Genomic DNA, 19,152 nt, shown 5'->3' on the forward strand with positions numbered 1-19,152 from the left:
ATGTGCTCATAGGTCCTAGTTAGGGTCCTAGTGGAGATCTTAGGGGCCATAAGTCAATATTGAGATTTTCTTGGAAATAGAGGGTATGTGTGCCTTTGAGGTGTTTAGGGGTCCTTCATAGCATGGTGGTGTCCTTAGGTTGGCCCAATGTGGGTCTAGGAGTCAAGAAAAGCAACATTGGGAAAGTTGCTCAAAAGTTGTAAAAGTTGCATGACAACTTTTAAAAGTTGTCAAGCAACTTTTCCACGAGGAGGTCAAAATTATTAGTTTGGCATGGAAAACCCTAATATGGGCACAGAAACCAAGGCAAAGTTAGTATAAGTAATTGCAAACCCTAAGTTAATGTTTTGGATGTCAGACATTGTACGGCCCAAGTAAGAAAAGCTTGACTGTGACTGTTTTGTTGGTTACTAGTTAGTTTGAATGAAGCAACTGAGAAAGTCAATGGATTGATTTACATGAAAAACTATGTGGAGTGTCTTCTATGGTGTAAATAATTTCATTGTGAGCAATTATATTAGGTTTTTATTTGCAGGTTGTGTGTGTTTGTAAATAGTTTGTAAATTGCATTCTCACTGTCCAGTTTTGGACTGGTTTGTGCAAATGGAATCATAACTCCATTCCCCATTGTGGAACCACCATGAAACCATGGGGAATGAGAGTGAAGACCCTATACTATATTTCCATGCAATAAATCCCCTTGAAAATGCAAGGAGGCCATACAAAGACCCACTCCTAGGTGAGATTGAATAGTGCCCGGCTAGGAAAGGTCAAGTTGCAGAGGTCTTGGAGAGCAAGGTTGGTCAGAGGAGAGTGCACCCTTTGGAGGAGGTGAAAAGGAGTGTGTGAAGCACCACTAGTGTGAAGGAGGAGCCCTCACCAATCCAGACAAGGTGGATAAAACACAAAACATACACTGTGACCCAGGCAGACCCTAAAAACCCTCACAAAACCCTTAAAACCCCAAAATTTGCCCAAGGCACTGTACGGCCACTTGGAGGCCCAAAACAAGAGAAATCCTTGATCCCTTGCCAAATGAATGGTAGTCCATTTTGGGAGTTTGGGTGGTTTGTGCATCGTTTGTGAGAGGGAGCCCTAAAGGACCGGGTAGGAGGCCTAATTGGTCCTAATCCTTGTAGCCCTATTTTGTGGGCAAAACACAAAATAGTGAAATCGATAGGAGGGATGAAGGTTGCAACTTCTTGGGGGCACATGGATGGATGTAAAACATGGTTTGAGACCTATCCTAACCTTGCTAGGACCTAGGAAGCAGTAGGACAAGCCAAGCCCTTATTAGCCATAGTAAGGGGTTTTGTGTCTCATGAGTAGGTGAGACCTTAGGAGCAACATTGTAACTCATTAGTGGGTGGATTGGGCAAGGTCAGGGGATTCCTCAAGAAAGGGAAGTCCTAGAGACCCTAGGGTGTGAAGAGAACACCTGGTGATCCAAGGGAAGGATCCAAGAGCATAGACTAGGCTAGTCTATCCCAAACCCCATCCCATCAGATTGGTATCAGAGAAAGTTAAAGACTTGGAGGATTGTGTATGTCTCTGTATTCTAGTGAATCAATAGGGGAAAGTACAATGGTCACTAATGCAAAGCTGGCTAGAGAGGTAGAAGAGTAGAAGGAGAAGAATAGACTCCTTGAAGAAGCTATGAGTGAGATAAGGAATAAGCTACAGGAAGAGGTGGATCAGAGGACACAAGGACCTTGGGGTGAAGACACCAAGGGTAAAGGAAAGAAAACTATAGACATAGATGACATTATACCTGAACCAGCTCCCTTGTTCAATGAAGAACCATTTGTAAAAGCTATTAAATCTTTGAACACCAAAGCTTTTGAAGGATTGCCACTTTTCAGTGGAAGAATCGACATAGACACTATTATGGAATGGATTGAGGGCATGGAAAACCACTTTGAGTGTGAAGGAGTGACAGAGGCTCAAAAGGTTAAAGTTGCCAAATCAAGATTAAGGGGAACAACTTTAACATGGTGGAAGTACCTGCAAGAAGAAAGAGTTAGTATGGGGAAGCTACCTATTGCCAATTGGAAGGCCATGGTGAGTAAGATTAAGGAGAACTACTTACCAAAGGATTATGAAGTCCAACATCATAAGAAGAGACAGGGATTGAAGAAAAAAGAACTTGATGTGACCTCCTACACTGAAGAATTTCAAAAAATTTCTCTTAGAACCAAAGTCCAAGAAGATGAATCTATTAAGGTGGCTAGGTATCTAAGCGGCCTAAAGTGGAACATTCAAGAGGAGATAAGCCTATGGACTCCTACTACTGTTCAAAAATGTCATCAGCTTGCTGCCAAGGTAGAAGAGAGGAACAAAAGGAAAGGAGACTCTAATAACAGGGGTAGAGGCAGAGGTAGAGATCAAATGAATCACCGAGGTGGTTACCAAAGCAAGGCAAATGAGCAAAGAAACCAAGGAGAAGCCAAGTTGACTAAGCATAGCAGTGAAACCAATCTCAGAGGAGGACATTCTAGAGGAAGAGGTGCACAAGGTGGTCCAAGTAGAGGTAGAGGTACCGATAGAGGTAACTCCTACTTTGCAACTGTGGTCAATTGGGACACCCAACATATAGATTCCCTAACAAGCCTACCTCATCAAATAGTGGAAAGAGGGTTGCTTATGCACATGAGGACTCTTCAACCAACAAGACACCTGAGGTGGACCATATTGAATCAGAGATTGGAGAAAATTTTATGTTCAATAGGGTCTTGATAAGACAACCAATCAAGAATGAACCTAAGCATAGGAGAGCATTGTTTAGGGTGAGATGCAGGATTCTTGGTAAATTTTGCAAGGTGATAGTTGATTTAGGGTCAACTGACAATATAATATCAAAGGAGGCAATCAAGAAGTTGAAACTCACAAGGATACCCCACACTAACCCATACAAGGTGACATGGTTGAATCAAGAGCAGAGTGTGCTGGTCAATGAACAGACTTGGGTAGAATTTTCCATTGGAGGATACAAGGATAAGATCCTTTGTGATGTGTTACCCATGGATGCCTGTCACCTATTGCTAGGTAGACCCTGGAAATTTGATAGGAAGGTGATGTATGATGGAGAGGAGAACTCCATTTCCTTTAAGAAGGACAACAAGACCTTCAAGATTCAATCTTTGATAGAGAATGAAGAGGGAACCTCAAGAATACCAAGTGTCTTATTTGCTACCGGTAAAGAGTTCTTAAACTTGCTACATGAGGAGGAGATAGTGAAGTGTGCCATCTTTGTGAAGCCAAAGGAGGAAGAAGACAAGTTGCAGGCAGAAGTACCCAAGGAAGTGAAGCACATGTTACAAGAGTATAAGGACATAGTGAGTGATGGAGCACCTACAACACTCCCACCAAGAAGGTCTATTAGTCATCAAATAGACTTTGTTCCTGGAGCATCCCTACCTAACAAAGTTGCATATAAGCTCACACCTGACCAAAATAAGGAGGTAGCAAGGCAAGTGCAGGAGTTATTGGAACAAGGACTGATCAAGAAGAGCATCAGCCCATGTGCAGTCCCGGTAGTGCTAGCATCAAAGAAGGGAGGCAAGTGGAGACTTTGCACTGAATCAAGGGCAATCAATAGGATCACCATAAGGTATAGGTTTCCTATTCCTAGAATAGAGGATTTGATGGACTGTTTAGGAGGTGCTATGTATTTGACCAAGCTAGACCTTAAAAGTGGTTATCACTAGATAAGAATTAAGGAGGGTGATGAGTGGAAGACTGCTTTCAAAACCACTAAGGGATTGTATGAATGGCTTGTGAGGCCATTTGGACTCACCAATGCTCCAAGCACCTTCATGAGGTTGATGAATGAGGTGTTAAAAGACTTCACAGGCAGATTTGTGGTGGTGTACCTAGATGACATACTCATCTATAGCATAACCAAAGAGGAGCACCTTGAGCATTTGAGGTTAGTCTTAGAGAGGTTGCATGAGGAGAAGCTATCCATCAACCTGGAGAAGTGTGACTTCTTAAAGAAAGAGCTGGTCTACTCAGGATTTGTGGTGTCTAAGGGAACCTTGAAGATGGATCCAAGCAAAGTGGAGGCAATCTTGAATTGGCCTTCACCTAAAACAGGGACTGAAGTTAGGAGTTTCCATGGTTTAGCCCAATTCTATAGGAAGTTTGTGAGGAACTTTAGTGGCATATGTGCACCAATCCTGGACACCATAAAAGGAGGCCTTAAAACTAAGTTTAAATAGACTGAGCAGGCTGACAAAGCATTTCAATTGTTGAAGCAAGAAGTAGCCACAAAACCTATCCTTCTCCTACCTACGTTTGACAAGCTATTCACATTGGAGTGTGATGCAAGTGGAATTCAAGAAGGGGGTTTATTGAGTCAAGAGGGAAGACTTGTGGCATTTTTCAGTGAGAAACTTAATGAAGCAAAGAAGAAGTACTTAGCCTATGATCTAGAGTTGTATGCATTAGTGCAGTCTCTAAAGAAATAGAGGCATTACCTACTCCCAAAGGAATTTGTGGTGTTCACAGACAATCAGGCATTGAGTTACATCAACACTCAAGAGAAGCTTAGCAATAGGCATTTGAAATGGATGAAATATCTCCAATCCTTCACCTTCACCATCAATCTTAAGAAGGGGCAACTCAACAAGGTGGCAGATGCCTTAAGTAGGAAGTTGTTGACAGTTCAAGAACTACAGTTGTAGAGCATAGGAATAGAAGGTTTCAAGGACCTCTATGAAGGAGATGAAGACTTCTCATTAGCTTACAAGGTTTGCAAGGAGTTTGAGAACCATTTCCATGGTGAGTATGTAGATTACACTCTCCAAAATGGTCTCTTGTTCAAAGGTAATCAGTTGTGTGTGCCAAGAGGCTCCATGAGGGAAAAACTCATCCAAGAGAAACACAATGGTAGTTTAAGTGGACACTTTGGAGTCAACAAAACCTTGGATTTAGTACAGAGGTACTACTATTGGCCTAAGTTGCCAAGAGATGTGAAAAGATATGTGCAGCAATGTGGTGTATGCCAAAGAGAAAAAGGAGGATCAAGCAATGCTAGTCTCTATCAACCATTGCCGGTCCCAAATAGACCTTGGGAATGTATAAGCATGGAATTTATAGTAGGACTTCCCAAAACAAAGACAGGCATGGACAACATCTATGTGGTAGTAGATAGATTTTCCAAGATGAGCCATTTCATTCCATGTAGGACTACACATGATGCTAGCTATGTTGTACATCTCTTCTTCAAAGAGATTGTTAGGATTCATGGACTCCCTTTAATCATTGTTTTAGATAGGGATAGCAAGTTCATGGGCCATTTTTGGCAAACATTATGGAGGAGACTAGGAACTAACTTGTCATTTAGCTTAGCTTACCATCCACAAATAGATGGTCAAACTGAAGTCATCAATAGGGTGTTAGGCAATTTGTTGAGGTGTCTAACTAAGGAGTATGGATAGACATGGGACCTAATCATTCCTCAAGAAGAGTATGGATATAATGACAGTGTGAATAGGACCACTGGTAGAAGTCCCTTTGAGGTTGTGTATGGCAGACATCCAAGGGGAGTATGTGATTTGAGAGACCTTGGTACTTTGGAAATGAAGAGTGGGCAAGCAGAGGACTTCACTCAAATCATCAAGGAAGTCCAAGAGTAGGTTAAGAAGGCCATCCTTGAATCCACTCAAAAACTAAAGGCCAAAATGGATGAGAAAAGGAGGGAAGTTCAGTTCAAGGTGGGTGACTTTGTGATGGTCCATTTGAGCAGAGCTAGGATGCAAAGTGGTAAGCCTACCAAACTGCAAATGAAGAGGGTAGGACCTTGTAGAATTTTGGAAAAATATGGTGAGAATGCCTATAAGGTTGATTTACCTTCAGACTTAGCCATTCCACTAGTCTTTAATGTAGCTGACCTAATCATGTACAAGGGTGAAATAGCAGGGCAAAAGGAGAACCAAACCAAGGTGCTGCAGGACCTAGATGTTAATGTCTTACCACAGGTGAAGAAGCCTATAACAGAGGAGATTTTGGAGTCAAGAGTGAAGAAGTCTACTAGACACTAGGTCTACATGGAGCACTTAGTGAAATGGGTAGATCAACCAGGATCTGAAGCTACTTGGGTGGAGGAGAGTAAGTTCAAGAAGCTTGGCATTGATCCAGCTCTTCTCACTCCCTTAATTTCTTAGTTTGTTGTAGAGGGGGAGTATGGTGTAGGAGAACCCTTCAAAGGACTCCCACCATTTGTTTTGTTTGTTTTCTTTCTTCTCTATGAAGCCATTGTATATAAAATAAAGAGCCATGTGCTCATAGGTCCTAGTTAGGGTCCTAGTGGAGATCTTAGGGGCCATAAGTCAAGATTGAGATTTTCTTGGAAATACAGGGTATGTGTGCCTTTGAGGTGTTTAGGGGTCCTTCATAACATGGTGGTGTCCTTATGTTGGCCCAATGTGGGTCTAGGAGTCAAGAAAAGCAACATTGGGAAAGTTGCTCAAAAGTTGTAAAAGTTGCATGACAACTTTTCCACCAGGAGGTCAAAATTATTAGTTTGGCATGGAAATCCCTAATATGGGAACATAGATAGAGGCAAAGGTAGTATAAGTAATTTAAAACCCTAATTTAATGTTTTGGATGTCAGACATTGTACGGCCCAAGTAAGAAAAGCTTGACTATGACTGTTTTGTTGGTTACCAGTCAGTTTGAATGAAGCAACCGAGCAAGTTAATGGATTGATTTGCATGAAAAAATATGTGGAGTGTCTTCTATGGTGTAAATAATTTCATTTTGAGAAATTAGATTAGGTTTTTATTTGCAGGTTGTGTGTGTTTATAAATAGTTTGTATATTGCATTCTCACTGTCCAATTTTGGATTGGTTTGTGCAAATGGAATCATAACTCCATTCCCCATTGTGGAACCACCATGAAACCATGGGGAATGAGAGTGAAGACCCTATACTATAGTTCCATGCAAGAAGGGCCCTTGAAAATTCAAGGAGGCCATACAAAGACCCACTCCTAGGCGAGACTGAACAGTGCCCGACTAGAAAAGGTCAAGTTGCAGAGGTCTTGGAGAGCAAGGTTGGTCAGAGGAGAGTGCACCCTTTGGAGGAGGTGAAGAGGAGTGTGTGAAGCACCACTAGTGTGAAGGAGGAGCCTCCAAAAATCTAGACAAGGTGGCTAAAACATAAAAAATACACTGTGACCCAGGCAGACCCTAAAAACCCTCACAAAACCCTTAAAAACCCCAAAATTTGCCCAAGGCACTGTATGACCACTTGGAGGCCCAAAAATAGAGAAATCCTTGAGCCCTTTCCAAATGAATGGTAGTCCATTTTGGGAGTTTGGGTAGTTTGTGCATCATTTGTGAGAGGGAGCCCTAAAGGACCGGGTAGGAGGCCTAATTGGTCCTAATCCTTGTAGCCCTATTTTGTAGGCAAAACACAAAATAGTGAAATCGGTAGGAGGGATGAAGGTTGCAACTTCTTGGGGGCACATGGATGGATGTAAAATATGGTTTGAGACCTATCCTAACCTTGCTAGGACCTAGGAAGCAGTAGGACAAGCCAAGCCCTTATTAGCTATAGTAAGGGGTTTTGTTTCGCATGAGTAGGTAAGACCTTAGTAGCAGCATTACAACTCATTGGTGGGTGGATTGGGCAAGGTCAGGGGATTCCTCAAGAAAGGGAAGTCCTAGAGACCCTAGGGTGTGAAGAGAACACTTGGTGAATCCAAGGGAAGGATCCAAGAGCATAGACTAGGCTAGTCTATCCCAAACCCCATCCCATCATTTGGGGAATAGATTAAATCACACACACTAAGCCTGCACTTCTAGGCTTAAAAGTGTTAAACACTCAGAGTTGATTGATATTTTCTAGGCTTAATATGTTGCTTAATGTGTGTGGTGACATTAAGAATACACTTCTAGGCTTAAAAGTGTTAAACACTTAGAGTTGACTAACATTCTCTAGGCTTAATATGTTAGTGTGTGTGATTTAAGGTTTGTCGATGTTTGGTTACTGACTTTTTGATGTGCATGTATATGTATTCACCTCTTTTAGTCCTCAGGGGCTTGGGCCTTTTTGTTGCTCAATTTTTTTCTTCATGGTTGTATGGTGGGACTAGGCCTAAAAATAAGACCTTTCATTCAAACTTCACCAACTTTTACAAATGATTTTCTTTGTCAACAAATAAAATATTGTCAAAAAACTACTTTGATGGACTTTTCTATTGCCAAGGTACTTTTCAAATTTATGCAACTTTAACAAATGAGTTATTTTTTCGATAAGCAAAATATCGTTGAAAAGCTACTTCGATGAACTTTGTTTTTCATATTTAAAGCAACAAAACAAGGGTGTTGACCCTCAATACAATAGTCCAGAGGGCATAAATTCAAACATATTACCAGTAGCAGCACATTAGCAACATGTTAATAGCAAAGTACAAAAATTAAAACTAGGCATAATGGTGCTTCCACAAGAAACTAACAAATCTAACAAGCAAAAAGAAAAACATGTCAAGCCAGCAACCCAAACCCAATTCAAGGAGGGGTAGAGGCACCCAAGACTTGAGAAGGAGTTTGTGGGAGGGGATAATACTTCTCCTTTCACCTGCGATAAACCATAGTCTAGGCGATACTACATCTTTAGGACCATCAAGAGAGATCATTCGGAAGGGTACCCCAAGTTTACAATCAATAGTGATAGCAACATGTTGTTGTAGATTAACAACAGGGTACAACAAACTAGAAATAGTCTATTGCAGAGGAACAACCTTAGGAGCAGTAGGTTGTGGAGAAGGAGCAACAAAATCATTAGCAGTAAGGGGTACCTCATCCCAAGAGAAGACATCATCCTCCTGAGAGGAATCAACAAAATTAGTTTTAGCAACATTGACTGCCAAGTGATCATCAATGGCATCCTTCCACCAAGTGGTAGGACCTCTGTGGTGAGAGAGAGAATAGTCTGAAGCTAAGTGAACCATAGAGAAGCATCCCCAACAACAAAAGGGGAGGCCCTTATAATCCAATGGTTGATTCCATGGCCTATCACTAACAATAAGAACCACATCCCTAGGGAGGGGCAATGAAATGTCAATATCGATTAATAGTCTAGCAAGTGTAAAATGACCCATGGAATTTGTAGCATCAAGTACCTTAAAGAATATTCCAATGGAGTTACCAATGGCCTCATAACAAGAAAGCTCCCAGAAATGGATGGGAAGATTAGGAAGGTGAACCCAAACCGGTCAAACATTAAGGGGTTTGGTAAGGGGGTTGAAAGAAGTTTTCTAGGGCTTAATAGAGAGTTATTTTCTCAAGCCCATAACTTACCCAAAATCAAATCACAATCAAGAGTAGAAGCAAAGGAAGCAATGAAAAATCCTTTAGCACAAGGAAAAAACTCAATTATGTGGGAAACTAAAGTTTTCTAGGAATTACTCACCTAGCCATGACGGTTTGAAAGAGGAGGCCAAAATCTATTAAATCTACAAAGCAAAGCTAGGCATTGGAAAAAATCAATATTTTCCACAACCGCTTGACCATAGACCAAAACAGGGGAGGTCTTGGCATAGGGCAGGGGATAAATGTCCTTGGGAGGGTGAGAAACAGATCTAGCTACACAGGAAAAGCTTCACCCACCAGCAAAGGAAGGAGGTATGGGAGGAGCAACATCCATGACAACCATTCACTTAGTGACAATGATATCTCCAAAACTGGTACCCACAATAGAGTCAGAAGGTTGCATAGTGTCATTGGGAACCGGAACAGCAACAAGCCTAGGACAAGAAATAGCCTAGGCAAAGGAGTCTCCACACCACATTGAGGGAAGCACAGAGCCATCACCATCCATTGCACCGATAGGAGCCACAGTTAGCACCTTCAAACTCAGAGAGCCATTGGGGAGCAATAAGAAGAATATAGTCTAGCTTTGTTATATTCAACAAAACTATTATATTTTGTAAGTGCTTCGATGAACTTTGTTGTTGACAAGGTACTTTCCAAATTTAACAAACAAAATATCATCGAAAAACTGCTTCAATGAACTCGATGTTGACAAGGTACTTTTCAAACTTACGCAATGGTTACAAATGAGTGAACCTTTTTCGACAACCAAAATATCATTGAAAAACTACTTTGATGAACTTTGTTGTTGACAAGGTACTTTCCAAATTGTATACTAGTAAATTACTAGCTTGAAGTTACAAGTAATTTCTATTATTTCTCTTGACAAATTTTATGCTTGGGAATTATAAAATCAAATTGTATCTATTCTCGAAATGTATATTGTATTTTGATCCTTTATGTGCCCTTGTATATCATGTTGGACATAAGGATTGAAATGCTCACTCCACATAACTATCACACATGGAAGTTCAAGATGTCACAATTATTCTAATCTTGGGATCTTTGGCAACAATTGGATGTCAACCAACCTGAATTAACTAAGGCATTTAAGCAGTTTGTTCATAGAAACAAAATGAATGAGGTGAAAGGACTCACAGACCTTCATGTATTAGATAATTTATTGTTTCACATTGTTGAGTGTACTACATCTAATCGGTGTGGGATAAGATTGGAGAGTTGTATAGTAAGGTCAACCAATTCAGGATCTTGTAGCTTGAAGTTGATCTCACTTCTCTCTTTTCAAATGCATTTCCCACTATTCAAGATTTTCTTGCACAGTTCAAGTTGATTTTGTCATAGTTGAAAGAATGCAGTCATGCCAAAAAGGATAAGGAGTTTATTTTCTTGATCGTATCTAAGCTTAGAGGTTATTTTCAAGTGTTTTCCTCCACCTTCTATTCTCCTATGGATGCTATGGGAGAAGACCATAAAATGCCTTCTTTTGAGGAGTTTTGTGACTGGTTGACTAGGGAGCAAGCCAAGTTGATTCAAATGAATACTCAACCCAAGAGTCATGCTCTGATGGCTCAATCATCTAAGGGAAATGATAAGAATAAGAAGAAGCCAAAAACAATTTTTTCTTCAAGTGGTGAGCCTCCCTCCAAGTCTAAGGCAAAGAATAATTAGAAAGCTAATCCTTCTCCTCCTAACAAAAAAAGAGACATATTCTAAGTCTAAGAAGAAGGAGAACTATTTCTTTAGTAGAAAATATGGGCATAATGATGCACATTATTTTGTGAGGCTATCAGCATTGGAGGAAGCTATGAGAAAGAATTATCTTGCCATGCTTAAGCCGCCTTCCTTGGGAAAACAAACTCTTTCATTTAGATCTTTGTCCTATACAATTCTACTTGGATTCTTGATTTCGATGCTTCTCATCACATGACTCATACTATGGATCTTCTTGGTTCTCTTTCTAATAGTCATACTTCACATATTATTTTTAGATACTCTTCTCATATTATAATTTTGGTAACAATATCAGTTCAGATATAGAATGGTAGCATTGATAATGTTCTTCTTCTTCTTGAAATTTCATAAAATTTTCTTTTCATCTATCATATTTCCAATCATGGTGATGGAAGGTTTGTTGAGTTCTCTCCTACTAATGTGACTATTTGAGAGATGCAGAATCCAAATAAGACCATTGCTACAGGCACAGTTGATCATGTAGACCATTCATATAGGTTTGATGGATTTGAGTCTCCATCAAGATCATTCCATATTGCTCATGCAGATTTTGGGAGCAAACTTTGGCACAAATAGTTTGGGCACCTAGATTATAGATATCTTTAGCAAATGAGCACACAAAATTTGGTGATTGGTCTACTCTATAAATCTTGTTCAAAGTGAGTTTGTCTAGGTTATGTCCTTGGCAAACATCATAGGGATCCATTCCCAAAGGGTATGACCACATGTGCTTCAGAACCCCTTGAGTTGGTTCATAGTGACCTCATGTCATTCTTGACTCCATTTTTAGCAAACAAGTATGTGCTCACCTTTATTGATGAATTTATAGGTGCACATGGGTGTACTTTTTGAAGTAAAAGGATACGATATTTCAATATTTTATGACCTTCCTTCCATTTGTGGAGAAGCAGTTAGGAAATTCCCTTCAAAAGATTTGCACAGACAATGGGGAGTGTATGTCAATTAGGTATTTCAAGACTTTTCCCATGTTTAAGGTATCCTTAATTAACACACAACACCATGCATTCCTCAGTAAATTGGTGTAGTCGATCAAAATAATAGAACCTTACACTAATACATTTGGCCTAAAATTTCGATGGAGGTTTCCGATGGAGAAGGTATATTGTGATCAAATTTGATTTTTTGTTGAAAAAATGCCCGCTTTCTTCAGAATTCCTACAATAATGCAACATTTGGTTTCGATGGAGAAGGAATTGGCAATGACATTTGTGTTTTTTAGAAAAAGTGCCCGCGTTCGTCAAAATTCTGACGATCGTGGACATTACTTAAAAAAAGAAAAAAAAGACCAAGTCATTTGATAAATCCCACCTCTTCATCTCGTCGACCTCTGCCATTACAAAATCCTACCTCTTCATCCCATGGACCTCTACCATTACGAAATCTTGCCTCTTCATCTCGTGGACTTGTGCTATTACAAAAGCTCCAGCTTGGATAAGTCTCCTCTAGCAGGGAACCTGTGGGTTTAATCACTGCAGGATGTAGGAATGGTCAGCTATCGTAGCGCCACTTTCCTTTCCTTTCGCATTTGAGCCAAAGGATTTGTTTGTCAGGGCAGCCATTTCAATTATCATCACTTCACTCTAAATTGGGCATTATAAGATCTGGTTGAAGAAAAAAGGTAGGGTATAATCAGCTAATTCATTGTTATACATATTCAAATATTTAGATTCAAAGTTTATTATAGATTTATTAGTAGAGATGGTGAGAGGTTTCTGTAATATGATATGATTGATTTAAAATAAGAATTTCTTACAAGACCTAAACCTTTGAACAATCCTACAATCATGTATTAATTAAACACTGCATTTTAAATAATGAACAATATAGTAAGCCTGAAACATATTAACACAACTTTCCATATTTAAAATATATCCTAATTAAGGAGAGGGATGACCTAAACCTGCATTATTGAGTGTCATTATGTAAAATATATCCTAATTATGGATGCTGGTATATATGGTTGTGACAAAAAATACCTGCTGCAGAACCATGAGAGCACTGTGTAGTGATTGAGTGCTATTTTTTGTCAGTGTTTTGGAAGGTAGCATAAGTGTACCAATTAGGAAGGTGGTATAAAATGGAAGCTGAGAGGTATTGTAATGCCCCACCAGGAAACCCCGAAGGGATTAAGCTAAAACACAAGAATAGAGTGCAACAATTTTAAAAAAAAATTTAAACACAACATTAAGATACAACAAGATATCCAAATTCAAATTACACAGCGGAAGACATCAACTAACACCTAAAGAGTTTCCCAATGTGATTACTTAATTACACAATTAACTTAACACACACTAACTAATCCAATAAGATGATTGTCTTAACGAGATAATTCTTAAACAAGGATAATTTCTTTTAGTAAGACAAAATATAGATCACAAGATAAAGTTCATCCATTAAAATTTATTCATACCTTACGTTCATACTTTTTATTAAAATTTGAATCATGCATCCAATTTAATAACACACTTGAATTTCATCATAAACTAACGAGATCTTTCCATGCATACTTAATTTCCTTAACAATAACTAAATACATTCCATTATTCTAATCTACATTCTTTCATGATCCAATTTACTGCATTTAAAAGATGACTGCATACATACATTTACAATTAATTTCATCTAATCCACTTACACATTCTATCAAAATGCCATCCATACATGCTAACACTAAAACATGAAACATAAGAACAAAAGTAACACATAACACCAAAATGATCTCAGAGTTCACCCCTAGAGGGCTACATCTCTGGGTTTGCTCAACTGCAAGACCCCTCTGATACTTAAATAAGTTTAGGGTACATAAGCTCCACATCATTTACATTCCTGCCATCGAGGTGAATCATACCAATAAACAACCAACCACATCGGTCAATAAATACATAAATGATCCTTACATAGAAACGGATCCAACTAAACATATTAAAGCTAATACAAGGTCCATTGCCCAACAATACTCTAACTAAAGACCTGACCCGCTATGGTCAACCATAAAACAACACTCGACACCCGCATAAAGGACAGGACTAGTTAAAACACCATTACAAGGCAACAACCAAACTAGAAACTGAAGACATAAACAGGTACCCAAATCATCCAAATGACAGGATCCAAACAAAAATATCAACATAGGACACAATGACAACTCAACCAGAATTGCAATGAAATTAAGCTTGACTGCAAACACCATTTACACAAGATCCTAATATAGGCAATCTTTTCTTAAAAAAATCAAAAGCAGAAATAACTTGCAATCAAAGATTTTCTAGACAATAAGAAAGTACAACTATTTAATACAAAGAAATCAATTTGCAATTTGTTCAATAAGTTAAACAAGATCTCAAAGAAATAATTCTCCTAATGTATTTTAACACAATTATCAATTATAAAAATTATAAGCTTTTCTGAAACATTCAAACTATAAACTAATTTTATAACTATAATATAATTGTATGCATACCTATATATATATATATATATATATATATATATATATATATATATATATATATATATATATATATATATATATATGATATACTCATAATTATATTACAAATATATATATCAACTCATAATCAATATTTAAATAACAGTTAAAATAATAACCACCATAAAGAAAACACATCTAATATAAATATATATATAAAGACACACACACACACACACACACACACACACACACACACATATATACACATCATATAAATTAACACATAAATTATTCTGTTTACCAAACCCTAGGGCACATAACTCGAAATAGTATGCATAGGGTTAAATAAATAATAATACAAAAAAAAATGTTAACACGCTGGCCCAAGCATGGTAGCCCGTGCTACCGCACAGTAGCCCATGCTACCATCAGTAGTAGGTACTACCGTCTGGTAGCACTGCTACCATCGGTAGTACTGTGTACTACTGCCAGTAGCGGATGCTACCGTAGGTAGCCGCTACCATGGCTTATATATATTATTTTATTTTATTTTTTATTAATTTATATATATATATATATTTTTAATTAATGAAAATAATTTCCAAATCCATAAAAACCACTTAACAGAATTTACATAGAAATAAATTTTTCCTATTCAATAAAATTCATTCACAGAACTTTATTTCAATTACATTTTTTTTTAAATTAGATAATCCAATAAATTTAATTCACAATTAAATTTATTTCTAAAGAAATCACATAGATTTATTTAAAGGACTATCAGAACAAATCAAACTAGAGAGAATAATTTTTCCATAATAATTTTGCCAATGTTCTCAAAATTAAATTACTCCCATACACTAGAAAATTAACATCAGGCAAAGATTTAAATTCAAAACCTGATTTAACCAGAAGAGGGTTTTGAAACTGACAAATAATTTACACACATCATTCAGAGAAAAATAGAAATATTTTCTAAAAACCCACAATCAAAGAAGTCATCCAACCTGGTATAGCTTTCCTGGAAGAAATTTATAGAAGAGCCCTAATCTTTTCAATAAGCTTCCAATAAATTTCTTCACCTAAATTCTTGACCTGTTTCCTGTGTATCTAAAATAAAGACCTATTCCCTATTTAAACTAAAATTCTAGGTTCAATAGCTTTTTCTCAAAAAACCTAAACTTAGAATTAAAGTAATTTTATTTTATTTTCTAATTTTATAACAAAAGATAAGCTAACATGCAATAATTAAAAATCATTATTCTTTCTTTTCTTTGCAAATTAATTAATTTTCTAAATAAAGAATTAAAACAATACTTTAATTCCAATTAATTCTTTTATTCATTTTTTTTTTAATTCTTTTATTTATTTATTTAAAATTCTAGGAACAATAAATATAATTAATCTAATTTATTTTTCCACTAAAATTTAAATAAAAATATATTTCTAATATCATGCAGCTTGCAACTTAATTTAATTAATTAATTAACTAAGTTTATGGAATTATCTCATAGTTGAATTGTTTATGCATTGAGATTATAAATTTAGTTAATTAAAAGAAATATTTTTCTCCCTCATTTAATTTTTAATTAAATTAAATTCTCAAAATCAGTCTTACACACTATATAAAATAAATATGAATAAAACTCACTTTTCTTATCAAAATTAATCTTTCTATTCAAAAAAGCAAAAGAGATTAAATTATTTCTATTTCGAATAAATTTAAATCTTTCCTTTTTAAAATACATAAACTGAATAAATTCGTTATTTAAAATTAACCATTAAATTAAACTCACTACAAACATGAATAGGGCGATCTTTTTAATTAATGATTAATCACATAAAAGAAACCTATTTATTTTAATTCCTCAATTACTAATGCGTAAATGAACACATTAAATCAAAATAAATACTTAGGGTTAAATACTCCATTTACCACACACCAAGCACACAAACCAAGTAAGCCAACCAGTTACCCGACCCGCAAACCCAAATAAAAAAAGGGAAATTGACGGATCACAAAAGATGCTTACTTGAGCATGACTAGGGTAAACTGAGGGTTTTACGACCATCTAACCCAAATTCTAAGAACGAAAGAGGTATAATCAACCCTACCAATCCAGGTGAAGACGAACCTCGCACCTAGGTGGTACTGTACCTGCAATCTCCTGCAACCAAGAGTCACACAAACATATATATATATATATATATCTAATGAAGATGTTAGCTTGAGATTAATAACAAGAATCAGGAGGATTGTTTAAACTTACATAAGAATCAATGCGAAAGCACATTAATAGATACGCACAATAATCATAATATCTGACTAAACATTACCTCATGGTAATTCAACCATTCAAGATTGTCACATAAAAAGTCAACCAAGGTCAAACCCCATTTTACAAAGCTGACTAGGGTAGGGGTACTATAGGTATAAGGTTATGAGGTGTGGGTTAGGATAAGATAGGGAGTTAAGTGATGAAGGATGTAATGGTGAAAGAGTAAGTTGGGATATGTTAGGGGTTTGGAAGGTAGGAAAGTGAATGGGGGGAGATAAAAGGATGTGAAGAATGGAATGGGGTTAGGTAGGTGAAGTAAAATTAAGTGTGTATGAGGTTAAGGTTTAGGATAGGATGTAGGCAAGTGAAGGAGGTTAAGATAGGGGATATGAAAGGTAGATGGAAGGTGATAATGATAGGAAGTGAGGTAAAGGTTATGAGGTGTGGGTTAGAAAATAGGGTGTAGGAAATGGAAGGAAGGGTTATATCACTTTGAGAGTTTTCACCAAGATGAGTATCCCGAGTATGGACCTCAAATCTTACAAGCCATGATGATCCACTTGTAGTAGAGGAGCATATACTTGCATCTTGGGAGCTTATTAGGAGTTCGCCTTGAATTTGGGAAATACACATAGAGGAGATAGAATATTGATCAATACACATTACCTAGCCTCATCATGCATAAATACAAGAGGTATAGACTATAGCAAGCACATATCATGAGCCAAAGGATCATATTCAAGAGTTGCTTCATCTCCAATCCTTTACATTTTCAAGATCCACAAATGGGGTTGAGGATAATTCTTGGTTACTTAGCTTGGACTTATGCTTTGGGTAGAATCTATATGTGAGCAACCTAAAGGCATAATTTTCAATGCAATTTTTGAGAGGACTTGCTTCCACCTTGTGGTACTGGGAGGATAAAATGCACCAACTCACATTGGAAACCCTCTCTGGATACCATTTTGGAGTGCTTCAAAGTGTGTTCTATTTCAAAATATTTTTGACAGAGATGCATAGATGAGTTTCACAATTTACATAATAAGGTTTCATAGTGGCTCAACATGAGAGTTAGTTTTTGGAGCTCTTGTAGTTTGTAGATTACATTCAAGACAAAGTTTCCTATCATCAACGTTTCCTGTTAGTGTTACTTTGTATCAGCATTAACCACTTATTGTCATGGGAATCAACTAATAGACAACATAGATATTTATCATCAACCTCCTTTTTTTTACCAAATGAATAAAAATTTATTAAACACAACGAGAATTATAGAGCAAGAAAGTAGATACATAACCTAATCTAATCTCCATTTGCATAACCTAAGAAGGTAGATACGACTAAATAATCTTGAAAGAATTGCATATGAAGGGCACTATTAGAAAAGAACTTCTGTACCATGCTAGTCTATTTAGCTACTACTAATTATTGCATAGAAATAGATACATGTGTTAGAATGTGTTGAAATAGTAGCTAGCTCAAATAAGACAGACCCTATGAATGTAACTTGTAATTTGGTCTGACCCTAATTGGGTGATGTAACTTGTGGTCCTATATTGAATGTAACTTGTAATTAAATATTCAAAAAGTATAATAATTACACTAATACATATATCACTCTCATGCCTTCCTTAATTTGATATAAGGTCCCTCTATCCTGTTAATGCATGATAGCCTTGGTAAGATAAATGATTGAATGAGAGATAAATGAAGTCTCTCATTCAATAATATATCCTATCGATAAACTATGATGAAGACTTCAAGCTATTGTTCCTTCATTTGATCGATGATCATTATTAAATTTGTATATATTCAACCATACTTGAAAAGTTCAATAAATGCTTAACTACTGATAATCATCAGTTGTAAATCTCATAGCATAGAATACCGATTGGTATCGGTTTACATTAAAACCAATGCACTCCAATTAATATCAGTTAACATATTAACTATGAACACCGATTGTTATCGGGCTTAACCAATGCACTTTGATTAATATCGGTTAATATATTAACTGTGAACATTGATTGTTATCAGGCTTAACTAATACATACTGATTAGTATCGGTTGTCTTGCATATGATAGACATGTCGATTAAGTATCAAGTGGTTTGTTAAGTTATATACACCAATTTAGGTTTCTATCCTCCTCCTTTGTTGACATCCCCTCCCCCATTGTCTAATATATCTATGAATTTTCTGATTTAGGTTTGTATAATTTTGTATGAGTTTCTTAAAGCCAACTTTATTACTCTCCCCTTGAAAAATTGAAGAAAAAACCATAAACAAAATTAGGACAATCATTTTTTCAAGCATCATCAACTATTCCAGTAATGAATGTCATGA

The sequence above is a fragment of the Cryptomeria japonica genome, chromosome 3, assembly GCF_030272615.1.
Source record: "Cryptomeria japonica chromosome 3, Sugi_1.0, whole genome shotgun sequence".
NCBI lineage: Eukaryota > Viridiplantae > Streptophyta > Pinopsida > Cupressales > Cupressaceae > Cryptomeria > Cryptomeria japonica.